Below are 12,389 nucleotides of genomic sequence, written 5' to 3' on the forward strand. Positions count from 1 at the left end.
ATTTGGAACCAGTCTGTTTTTCCATGTCCAGTTCTAACTGTTGCTTCCTGACCTGCATACAAATTTCTCAAGAGGCAGATCAGGTGGTCTGGTATTCCCATCTCTTTCAGAATTTTCCACAGTTTATTGTGATCCACACAGTCCAAGGCTTTGGCATAGTCAATAAAGCAGAAATAGATGTTTTTCTGGAACTCTCTTGCTTTTTCCATGATCCAGCGATGTTGGCAATTTGATCTCTGGTTCCTCTGCCTTTTCTAAAACCAGCTTGAACATCAGGAAGTTCATGGTTCACATATTGCTGAAGCCTGGCTTGGAGAATTTTAAGCATTACTTTACTAGTGTGTGAGATCAGTGCAATTGTGCGGTAGTTTGAGCATTCTTTGGCATTGCCTTTCTTTGGGATTGGAATAAAAACTGACCTTTTCCAGTCCTGTGGCCACTGCTGAGTTTTCCAAATTTGCTGGCATATTGAGTGCAGCACTTTCAGAGCATTATCTTTTAGGATTTGGAATAGCTCAACTGGAATTCTATCACCTCCACGAGCTTTGTTCATAGTGATAATAATATAAAAATATTATAAGATCGTTAAAGATATAGTAGATTTCATATGGGCATTCAAAAGATGGAGAGAAGAGCAATTCAAATAAATGAAAGATAAAGTTATAGGAAAGTTCAAGGATTAAAAGGTAAAAGGATATGAAGACATGCCTAGTGGTCCAGTGGTTAAGAATCCTTCCAATGCAGGGCATGTGAGTTCAGTCCCTGGTGGGGGAACTAAGATTCCACATGTTGTGGGACAACTAAGCCTGAATATCACAACAAAGACCCAGTGCAGCCAAACAAACAAGCAAACAAAAACAAGGTAAAGGAATATAATAGGAAAGGACTAACTTTATTTAAACATTGATCATTTTAATGCTGAGTATTATAACAACTAAAGCTAACAATGATGCAGGGTAATTTTATGGTCCTCAGACGCTCAGAAGTACATTGTGTTTACCATTATACAGTACTTTTTCTCAAGAAATTATATATAAAGCATCAGAGAATTTAAAAATTAAATAACATTGTGTACTTTTTTAAAAAAAATTGAAATATAGTAGATATACAATATTATATGTTACAGGTATACAATATAGTGATTCTCAATTTTTAAAGGTTATAGTCTATAAGTGAAAGTGTTTGTTAGTTATTCAGTTGTGTCCAACTGTTCGCAACCCCATGGATTGTAGCCCGCCAGGCTCCTCTGTCCATGGAATTCTCCAGGTAAGCATACTGGAGTGGGTTGCCATTCCCTTCTCCAGAGGATCTTCCTGACCCAGGGATTAAACCTGGGTCTCCTGCATTGCAGGCAGATTCTTTGCCCTTTGAGGCACCAGTCCATAAATATAGCTATTACCGTTATAAAATATTGACTATATCCGTAGTGTTGTACAATATACCTTGAAGCTTATTTCCTACATAACAGTTTGTACCTAATCCCTTACCCCTATTTAGCCCCTCCCATTCCCTGTCCCTGATGATAACTCGTAGTTTGTTCTCTATATCTGTGAGTCTGCTTCCTTTTTTGTTATATTCACTAGTTTGTTGTATTTCTCAGATTATACATATTGGTGATAGCATATAGTATTTGTCTTTCTCTGACTTATTTCACTTAGCATGATACCATCCAGGTCCATCCATGTTGCTGCAAATGACAAAATTTTCATTTTTTGTGGCTGAGTAGTATTCCATTGTGGGTATATGTATATGTGTGTGTGTGTGTGTATTTAATATATATATTTCTAGTTGTTCAGTTGCTTACTCTTTGCCACCCCACGGACAGCAGCACACCAGGATTCCCTGTCCTTTATTATCTCCTGGACTTTGCTCAAACTCATGTCCATTGAGTTGGTGATACCATTCAACCATCTCATCCTCTGTTACACCCTTCTCCTCCTGCTCTCAATCTTTCCCAGCATTAGGATCTTTTCTAATTAGTCAACTCTTTGCATCAGGGGGCCAAAGTATTGGGGCTTCAGCTTCAGTATCAGTCCTTCTGATGACTCTTCAGGGTTGATTTCCTTTAGGATTGACTGGTTGGATGTTCTTGCTGCCCAAGTGACTCTCAAGAGTCTTCTTCAAAACCCGAGCTCGAAAGCATCAATTTTTCAGTGCTCAGCCTTCTTTATGGTCCAATTTTCACATCCATACATGACTGGAAAAACCATAGCTTTGACTATATGGACATTTGTAGGCAAAGTGATATCTCTGTTGTTTTAAATCTGTCTAGGTTCATCATAGCTTTTCTTCCAAGGAGCAAGTGTCTTTTAATTTCATGGCTGCAGTCAACATCCCCAGTGATTTTGAAGTCCAAGAAAATAGCCTGTCACTGTTTCCATTGTTTCTCCATCTATTTGCCATGAAGTGATGGGACTGTATGCAATATCTTGGTTTTATGAATGTTGAGTTTTAACAGTCATATGCTCTGAAAGCATTAGGACTTGTAATGCTTTCTCTAGAATTTAAAAAATTCTCCTGGGTACTGTGACAGAGGCAATATAAGCACAGATAGATCTGGGTTCATTTACTTAACTTGCTGTGTGATTCTGGGAAAGCTGATTTATCTTACTGAATCCATTTTTCTCATCTGTGAAATGAAGGTTGTTGTGAAGTTAACTGGCATAATGTATATATTTAAAGTTACTTGTGAAGATGAAATGATAACCCTAAACCAAAAAATTAGGATGTGAAAAACACTGAAGTAATAATAGATCACTGCCAATTTATAAACATAAACTATTAAGTTCTTTTCATAAATATTTGATATTTGGGCATAATAAAAAAGAACTGGTCTAAACTTGGAAGACCTAGAGATTCTTCTAAAGGAAGAATCTTAGACTTAAGATTCTTAGCTTAGACTTAAGCTTATACTTAAGCTCTTCAAGGGCTAGAGACTTTGCTATTTTGGTTTATCCCTAGTGTATTTTATTTCACTTGATATGGGAGACTCTTCATAAATATTTGTTAAATGAATGAATGATTACATGAATAGACTTATTGATTTCTAAATTTTCTTCCAACATCAAAGCACTGCTTTTATAGGAAGATGACAGGAAAGAGAGTACATTGTACAAGAGTATTTTGTAGAAAATATTTTGTTGTGTTGTATTGGAGCACATGAATTAAAAATATCAGCTGCTGGTTTGGCTAAGACCTTGGTATTTATGTTGAAATAGGGAGGCTGTATTTTTGTACATTTTTTTGGTTACATACTTGTAACATTCATTTTCTACTCATCATGGAATTTTCTGAGTCAAACGAACATGACCTTGAAGGAGACTCTGTAACATGAGATTTGCTTTATTATAAGGGAATGTCAGATTCCAGTTAGAAAATATTATAAATAATTTTTAATAATGGCAGTGGAAAATAAGGAATAATTCTTAGTGTTCTTTGCAACTCTTTATGTTTGTAACTTAGGAGTCCTTGCTGGCTAAATTCTCTGTTACTACTGCCAAGAATTTGAAGACTGCATAAACATTTTCATTTGCTGAAATACTAATGTCTTAATTTCAAAACAACATAACACTTGGTCCAATAGCTAATGATCTCTACCATTCACTTTTACATTGCCCTTAATTCAGAAATATTTTCCAACCTCGATTCTACATATGGGATTGAATACGCTATGTAAGGCCAGTGGCTCACTACGAGCCTGTAAAAGGAGATCAGTATTGATCTTAGCTACTTGTATTTGCTATAAGCAGAGCTGGCACTGTCACAACTACATGATTTCAGGGACTCAAACAATAATGCTTTCCTTGGTTAATACATGCTTTTAAAAAACCTTTCCTACCTGTTTCTCAATGACTAAATTGTTGGCACTGGTTTTTCTCTGAGTGGTAGGTGTAGGAGTAGGGGAATGTTTACTTCCTACCTTGTGTATTTCTGAATTGTTTGATATTTTTAAGCAAGCACCGCATGCTCAGTTGCTTTAGCCGTGTCCAACTCTCTGTGACACCATGGACAGTAGCCTGCCAGGCTCCTCTGTCCATGGGATTTCCCAGGCAAGAAAACTGGAGTGGTTGCCATGCCCTCCTCCAGGGGATCTTCCCAACCCAGGGATCAAACCCACGTCTTTTGTGTCCCCTGCATTGGCAGGCAAGTTTTTTACCACTGCGTCACCACAGGAAAGGCTTATTTACATATTAATATTTGAATAAGTAATATATACCCATAATTAAAATATTTAAAAACTATAAATGTGAAAGTCTCTTCCTTTCCTATCTCCCATTCATTAGATCTCCTCCCCTTTTCTCCTCCCAATCTGTTACTGGTCTCTTGGATATTATTTCACAGTAGCTTATGTATATATAAGCATATACTTAAATGCATTTTTTTCTTTTTATCACACAAAATGTAGCAGATCGTGCATACTGCTCTGTATCTTGCATTTTTTCTTAAATATATCTTGGAGGTTTTTCTGTATCAGTACAATATAGAGCACATCCTCATTGTCTTTCTTTTTTATTTCTATCTTTTTATAGCTGTATAATTTTCCATTAATATGGTGTGCTTAATCACTCAGTCGTGTCCGACTCTTTGCGACCTCATGGACTGTAGCCCACTAGGCTCCTCTGCCCATGGGGATTCTCCAGGCAAAAATTCTGGAGTGAGTGGCCATGCCCTCCTCCAGGGGATCTTCCCAAACCAGAGATCGAACCCAGGTCTACCACACTGCAGGTGGATTCTTTACCATCTGAACCACCAAGGAAGCCCAAGAAGACTGGAGCAGGTAGCCTATCCCTTCTCCAGGAGATCTTCCTGACCCAGAAACTGAACCGGGGTCTCCTGCATTGCAGGTGGATCTTTACCAGCTGCTACCAGGAAGTCACTTAGTATACTGAGTACTAAGTGACTCTTTATGATCCCATAGATTGTAGCCTGCCAGGCTCTTCTGTCTATGGGATTTCCCAGGCAAAAATGTTGGAGTGGGTTGCCATTTCCTTCTCCAGGAGAACTTCCTGACCCAGGGATTGAACTTGAGTCTCCTATATTGGCAGGTGGGCTCTTTACCACTAGCACCACCTGGGAAGCCCTTATACTGGGTGGTCAAAAAGTTCATTCAGATTTTCCTATAACATCTTATGGAAAGAAAACTGAGCAAAATTTTTTGCCAACTCAAGACATGAATGCATCATGATTTATTTAACAGGTATTGTATTGATGGTCATTGGACTGTTTCTAATCTTGATATTACAAGTAATGCTTCAATTAATAACCTGTACCTACATCATTTTAGGTGTCAAATCTATTCATAGAATAGACTTGATTAGAAGGGATTGTTGAGTCAAAGGGTATATGTGCTTGTAAGACTGGTTGATCTTGCCAAATTAACCTCCATGGACTTGTTACAATTTATAATCATACAAAGACAATCAGACTTAGATTTTTGAAAATCTGATATGTGAAAAATTATATATCAGCATAGCTTTAATTTGCATTTATCTTGTGTAAGAATTTGAATATCTTTTCATATATTTATGAATTTCTCTATGAGTTATAGTATTGTGATTTATAATAAGAAATATATATTTGTTTTTCTGGCACAGAGCTCCTAAAACCCTTGGAATTCCCTAAGTGGTGATAGCAGTAAATGTGTATCATGTTATGTTAACAAGACAACTTTTAGAAAGCACGAAAGATTGAGGGCTGGTTGACAGGGGAGCCAATGATGTGATTAGAGGGCTGGAACTTGTTTCTCCATGTCCTAGGAGGGGAAAGGGGCTGGAGATCGAGTTCAATCACCAATGGAAAATAATTTAGTCAATCATGTCCATGTAATGAACCCTTTGTACAAAACCAAAAGAAGAGATTCAGAGATCTTTTGGGATTGGTGACACATGGAGATTTAGGGAGAGTAGTGAGTCTAGAGAGGGCTTGGAAGCTCCTCAACTTTTCCCCATACTTTACGTTATGCATCACTTCCATCTGGCTGTTCCTGAGTTATCTTCTTTTACAGTGAACCAGTAATCCAATAAGTAATCCAATTTATCTGAACTCTGTAAGCTACTCTACCAAATGAATCAAATCCAAAGAGGGGAACATTGGAAATTCCAATCTATAGCCCTGGTTTTGAAGCACAAGTGAAAACTTGGACTTGCTACTGATCTCTGAAGTGGAAAATGGACCATCTTGGATTAAACCCTTAACCAGCTGGATCTAATGTTACCTCTGGGCAGGTAGTGTCAGAAGTGAGCTGAATTGTAGGACAGTCAGTTTGTTGATATAAGAATCCGCCTGCTACACACGCACACACACATACACACACACTGGAATTGGTACCAGAACCCTTTAGTTCTTTATTGATTTCCATTCCCCATGTTTCTATTAGGTTGTCAATTTTTTTGTTCTTATTTATTTCTAGTAGTGCTCTGTATATAAGGGATATTAGTATTTTGTAATATGACTCGAAAATACTTTTTCCTGGTTTAATTATGGTGCTATATACATATATATATATATCCACACAGAATTTTAAAAAATTTTTTACATAATTGAGTTTATAAATTTTTAAATGGCTTCTGGATTTTGAGTCACATTTATAAAGACCTTCCAAGGTTATAAAGAAATTCTTTCATAGTTTTCTTTTAGTAATTTTAGTATGATTTTTTTTACACTGAAATATATGATTTCTTTGTATTTTATTATACAGTGTGAAGTGTGGATCTAGTTTTATTCCAGATGACTATTCAGTTATACCAATACTGTTTATTGAACAGTTGCTCTTTTTCCTGGTGATTTATCATATACTAATTCCTTTATCTATCTGGGTCTGTATTAGAACACTCTTGGGGCTTCCCAGGTGGCACTAGTGGTAAAGAACCCGCCTATCAATGCAGGAGACATAAGAGACGTGGATTTGATCTTTGGACCAGGAAGATCCACTGGAGGAGGTCATGCAACCCACTCCAGTATACTTGCCTAGACCATCCCCATGGACAGAGGAGCCTGGTGGGCTACAGTCCATAGAGTCATACAGGGTCGGACACTACGGAAGCAACTTAGCATGCATGCATGCCGAACACTCTCATCTTTTCCACTCATCTGTATATTCATTTATGGACTAGTCTCACAGTGTTTTAATTACTGAGGCTTTATAATGTGTTTTAATATCTGACCTTTTCTCACACACAGATGTACATATTTCTCTTCTTTTCAGAATTTTCCTGGTTATTCTACCCCTGTCTCCAATATAAATTTGAAGATTATTTTGTCAACTTCAAAAAGAAAAAAAATTGGCATTTTAGTGGACTTGTGTTAAAATTTTAAAGTAGCTCTGAGATAAATAACACTTTAACAATTTTTTATTTTCCTATCCAGTTATATCTTCTACTTGTTCAAATCTTTTTTTTTGGAGTCCCCCCTCCCTTTTTTTCCTTTTAAGTTTTCTACATATAGGTCTTGTGCATATTTGTTAAATTTATTTCTAGGTATTTTCTCTTTTTTGTTGCTACTTTAAATAATGTCCTTTATCCTTCTATCTTCTAATAGGTTATTGTTTGTATATGTGAGATCAGTTGGTTTCTATATATTAATTTTGCATCCTTCTAATTTACTGAATTATCATATTATTTATAATAGTTTTTATTGGGCTTATCAAGATAAAATCTTATCATCTGCACATAGCGAGTATTTTTTTTTTCTTTCCCAGTTTTTTATATTTGAAGTCTTTACTTTGTCTATGATTGCCAGTATCTTACGGAAAATTTTAACTAATAATGGTTGTAGCAAGCACTTCTGTCTTATTCCTACCTCTAGCATTTCCCTATAAAGCAGAATGCTTATCTTGGGAATGACATAGATATATTCTATCATATTAAAGAAATATTCATCTCTTCTTATTTCAAGTGCTTTTTATCAAGTGGTTGAAATCATGAGCATTTTAATAAACCCTAACTACAAAAAAGCTATTCTTCTGACCATCTATCCTCCAACCTCCAATCTCCTGCTGATGTCTTCCCCTTGGCTGGTCCTAAAAGAAGACAGAAGGGGAGGGAGTCCTCAGGGTCAGCCTCCGAGACCACAGAGCAGGGTAGAGAAGAAGGATTGAGGTTAGGTCTGGAAGACCAGACAGTGTATATCCTGTACAGAAACCAACAGTGGATAACAAAACAGCCTCTCTCTTCATTAACTGAAGATGTTTATAGGTGGCTAAAGCAATTTTCTTGAAGCTAGTAGCATCACTTTTGCTTATTAAAAAAAGTTAAAAGGGACTTCCCTGGTGGACCAGTGGTTAAACTCTGAGCTCCCAAAGGAGGGGGCCTGGGTTTGATCCCTGGTCAGGGAACTAAGATCCCACATGCCACATGGCACAGCCTAAAACAAAAAGGGTGGGGGTCTCAGTCTTAGGCAATTTTACGTGGAAAGCTGCTGGTACTAACCTTTTCTAGATCTAACATTAGCAAGCCCAGGGTCTGCATTTCATCATCAGGACTGATTGAGCTTCTCTCTCTCTCTTTTTTTTTTCCACATTTACTTTTTAGGATTGAGCTTCTTGAATACAGTTCCCCCCTATATCTAGTACCTTATTTTTAAAACCTTGTCACTCCTTCCCCAGATCTAAAAATAATATTCTAGTGTGATGGGGATCAGATGGGTCAGTTGTCAGCACCGGAACCAGACACTGTATCTTCTGGGAAGGACCCAGCAGAACACGCCCTTTTTTTACCGGCACCTTGGCCAGTCTCCAGGGCTATTCCGTTCAGGCCTACCTCAGATGCCCCACACATCAGCAGGCCTGGCACTGGGAGCAGCAATCTCACCTGACTGTGCCACATGATGCCCTCTCTGACAGGCTGCTTCCCTTCTGCCAGACGTTTGGAAACTGTTCCAAACTCTGCAGCAATCCTGGCCTCCTACTGCACAGGCTGCATGTTCAGGAGACTTTGTGGCTCAGATGGTTGCCAGATACTAGACAAGGCACCCAGTTAAATTTGAATTTCAGATAAACAGTGAATAATTTTTAGTATATCATAAATATCACAAGGGACGTCCTTATACTGAAAAATTATTCTCTGTTTATGTGAAATTCAGACTCAGCTGGACACCCTGTATTTTGCTCTACTAAATCTGGCAACTCTCATCACAGCCAATCCTCCACTTGTGCTTCCCCTTCTCCTCTAGTATTCTTGCCTGGAGAATCCCATGACAGAGGAGCCTGGGTGGGCCACAGTCCATGGAGTCGCAAAGAGTCGGAAACGACTGAGCAATAAAAGCAACAACAGTGCTTCCCATCCTCTCCCCCAATTTCAAAATCCCTCCACTGGCATCAAGTTCACTAAAGTGTTGCTGCTGCTGCTAAGTTGCTTCAGTTGTGTCTGACTCTGTGTGACCCCAGAGACGGCAGCCCACCAGGCTCCCCCGTCCCTGGGATTCTCCAGGCAAGAACACTGCAGTGGGTTGCCATTTCCTTCTCCAATGCATGAAAGTGAAAAGTGAAAGTGAAGTCACTCAGTCGTGTCCAACTCCTAGCGACCCCATGGACTGCAGCCTACCAGACTCCTCCGTCCATGGGATTTTCCAGGCAAGAGTACTGGAGTGGGGTGCTATTGCCTTCTCCAAACTGAGCCACTCGGGAGGCCAAATATTTTTTAAGACAGGCAAGAGGCCCACAGACAGAAAGAGAAGAGTGGCCCCACTTGCCAAGAACGTCTGTCCCTCATCTGGCATGGCTTAGTCCCAGTCCAGGAGAGTGTGCGGAACAGGCTATCTACTTGGGAACAGCCTAAAGGCCTCAGAATTTTAAAGAAAAGGATAAATGAGTGTTTCACACACAGAATTGACCCATGGCCACTTTAAACTGGACTTTGCCTGTTTATTTGGGAAAAGGCCTTACCATTATCAGGGATTCTTAAGCTTGAGCCTGCACGGGAATCACGTGAGAGCTCTTTAACACAGTTTGTTGAGCCCCACTTCTAAAATTCACTTTAACATGGCTGGGGTGGACCTGAGAATTTGTATAACCAGTCCCCAAGTGATGTCAATGCTGCTGGTCTAGCACTAAGCTTTGAGAATCACTCAAAGCATATTTCTAAATATGCTTTCTAAATATGCTTTATTAAGAGGAAGGCTTAACACTAAAGTGTTAAGACAACTCAAAAGGGGTATTTACTATACAGGTCATAGTTAGGAGTCACTTTTGTGGCCTTGGCCTCTGACTTCAACTTCCATTAACAGTGACTAGTTTTTCCTATCGGTAAATCTGTTCTTTGCCACCAAGAAAGACATTTTAGTGGCACTGGAGAACAAGAGTGGAGCATAAAAAAAGTAGATCTCAGCAGGTGTCTGTAGGAATCGGGGGGAGGTGGGTATCCAGGAGTAACTTAAAGGAAAGCCTGCAGGACAGAGAATGTTGACGCTAACTTGGACCATCTAACAATTTTGCCTGACTTGGATCTGTGCCTTACTCCTTCCTTGGGTCCCCGTTTCCTTCTCCTCTTTGTCTAACATGCACTCACCACCAGGTGCTCTGACAGTAAAGAATCTGCCTGCAATGTGGGAGGTCCAGGTTCAATCCCTGGGTGGGAAAGATCCCCTGGAGGAGGTCATGGCACCCCACTCCAGTATTCTTGCCTGGAGAATCCCATGGATTGAGGAGCCTGGCAGGCTACAGTCCATGGGGTCACAAAACATGGGACAGGACTGAGCGACTTTCACTCACATCCTCAGGTGCAGGGCATGAGCTGTGTGCCAGCAGAACAGAAAGCAGGAGACCTGGTAAAGGAAAGAGCTAGCAAGCAACCAAGGGCTGGGGGCAAAATAGGCCAGGAGAAGTAAGACCAAGAAATATTTAAAAATTAGGGGCTTGACATTTAAGGAAAAAGTCCAAAGTTAGCCAAGAATAACTGCTTATTGCAGGATTCAAAACCTCTGAGTGACAAAACTTCTGAAAGAGGAAGTGGTGGCAGCACGGGGCACCCTGCTGACCCATCTCCCGTCCCCGAGCACTTCTGCATCCCCCCTCCAGCCAGCACACAGAGCAGAGACGAAACCTAGTGGCCTTCTCCCTGCAGGCGCTGTGCCCCGCAAGGCTGTGGCTGACCCAGAGGCCCTCGCTATGAAGTGGATAAACTGGACCGCAGCCTTATTTTCTGAGACTGACTCAACCCGACCAGCCTTCCCAAATGCAGTGGCCCAGGAGGTTAAGAGTTCAGTCAGTCATGAGGCAGACACCACCTTACCTCACAGGACTGTTTCCATGTGGTGTCCAAGCTCATGGAGGCAGGACACTGACTACTCAGGGGAGCCAGCCTGGGCTAAACTGTGCCCTGTGAGTTTGTGTTGGCTGTCTTTACCCCCACCCCAGGGGTTTTGAGCTGGACCAGGCAACTGTGGAACCCTTACTGTAAGGCCCTGTGCACATCTGACTTGCCCAGAGAAGCTGAAGAGTTTGGGGCTTCCAAGTGAGTAGAGTGGCCCATCTCATCATGGTTTGTCCAGGACTTGCCCTGTTTAAGCACAGCAAGTCTCATGCTCCAGGAAACCCCTCAGTCTGAGGCAAAATGTGGTCATTCTGCAATCAAGACCGCCAAAGTGTGGGTACCTGTATATCAGTTACCATGGCTGTAAAAGGCTGGGGTTGGCCAATACAGCTTCTAATGTTTCCATTGCATGTAATAGTCCATGATTCACCCTCAGGCTCCTGACCTTACCCATCAGCTCCAAACAAAAGTTACTTGATCCAAGCCCTGAGTTCATGTAATCTGAAGACAAACTAGTCATCAGTGTGTTATGGCTCTAGGAGGAAGGCATATGGTCGGAGCTGAGAGGTTCTAATGGTGGGAGTTCAGCTTGGGAAATGGGATATCCCGCTCTGTGCCATCCTGAGAGGAAGATATATTTAGGCAGGTAGTTTGGAGGCGCTGGCCTGACAGAGTTGGCCTGACAGGCTGATTTCAGCTTCACAGTAGGAACAATAGCCACAGGCAGGCCTGTCTTGTCTGTCTCCAGCTAACTTTCACACTACGACATGAATACAGTCAGTAGTTGAGACCGCAGACCAGAGAAGAAAGGAGATAGTCTACTGATAGACTATTTTTGAATGCATCTGCTCAGAGCCCCTTTCTGCCATCTGAAATACAGATATGCAGCTATAATTTGGGGGATAGGTAAGAGTTCAAACTCTGGGATCACAGCCTACTAACTAGGCAAGTATTAGGCTGAATCATATGAAGTTGCTGATAGTAGACCTTTTTTGATCTGCAAAAACAGGGATGCCATGTGGTTCAGGTAATAACTTATCATCTCTTTTTCTTGGTTTCCTCGTTTGTGAAATGCAGAGGCACCAACCTTGAGGGATTGCAGAGAGAAGACAGGGAGGTGTGCAGACAGCCCCTTCCTAGAGA

The sequence above is a fragment of the Bos grunniens genome, chromosome 2 (assembly GCF_055505025.1).
Source record: "Bos grunniens cultivar Pamir isolate PY7600 chromosome 2, Bosgru_T2T1.0, whole genome shotgun sequence".
Classification (NCBI taxonomy): Eukaryota; Metazoa; Chordata; class Mammalia; order Artiodactyla; family Bovidae; genus Bos; species Bos grunniens.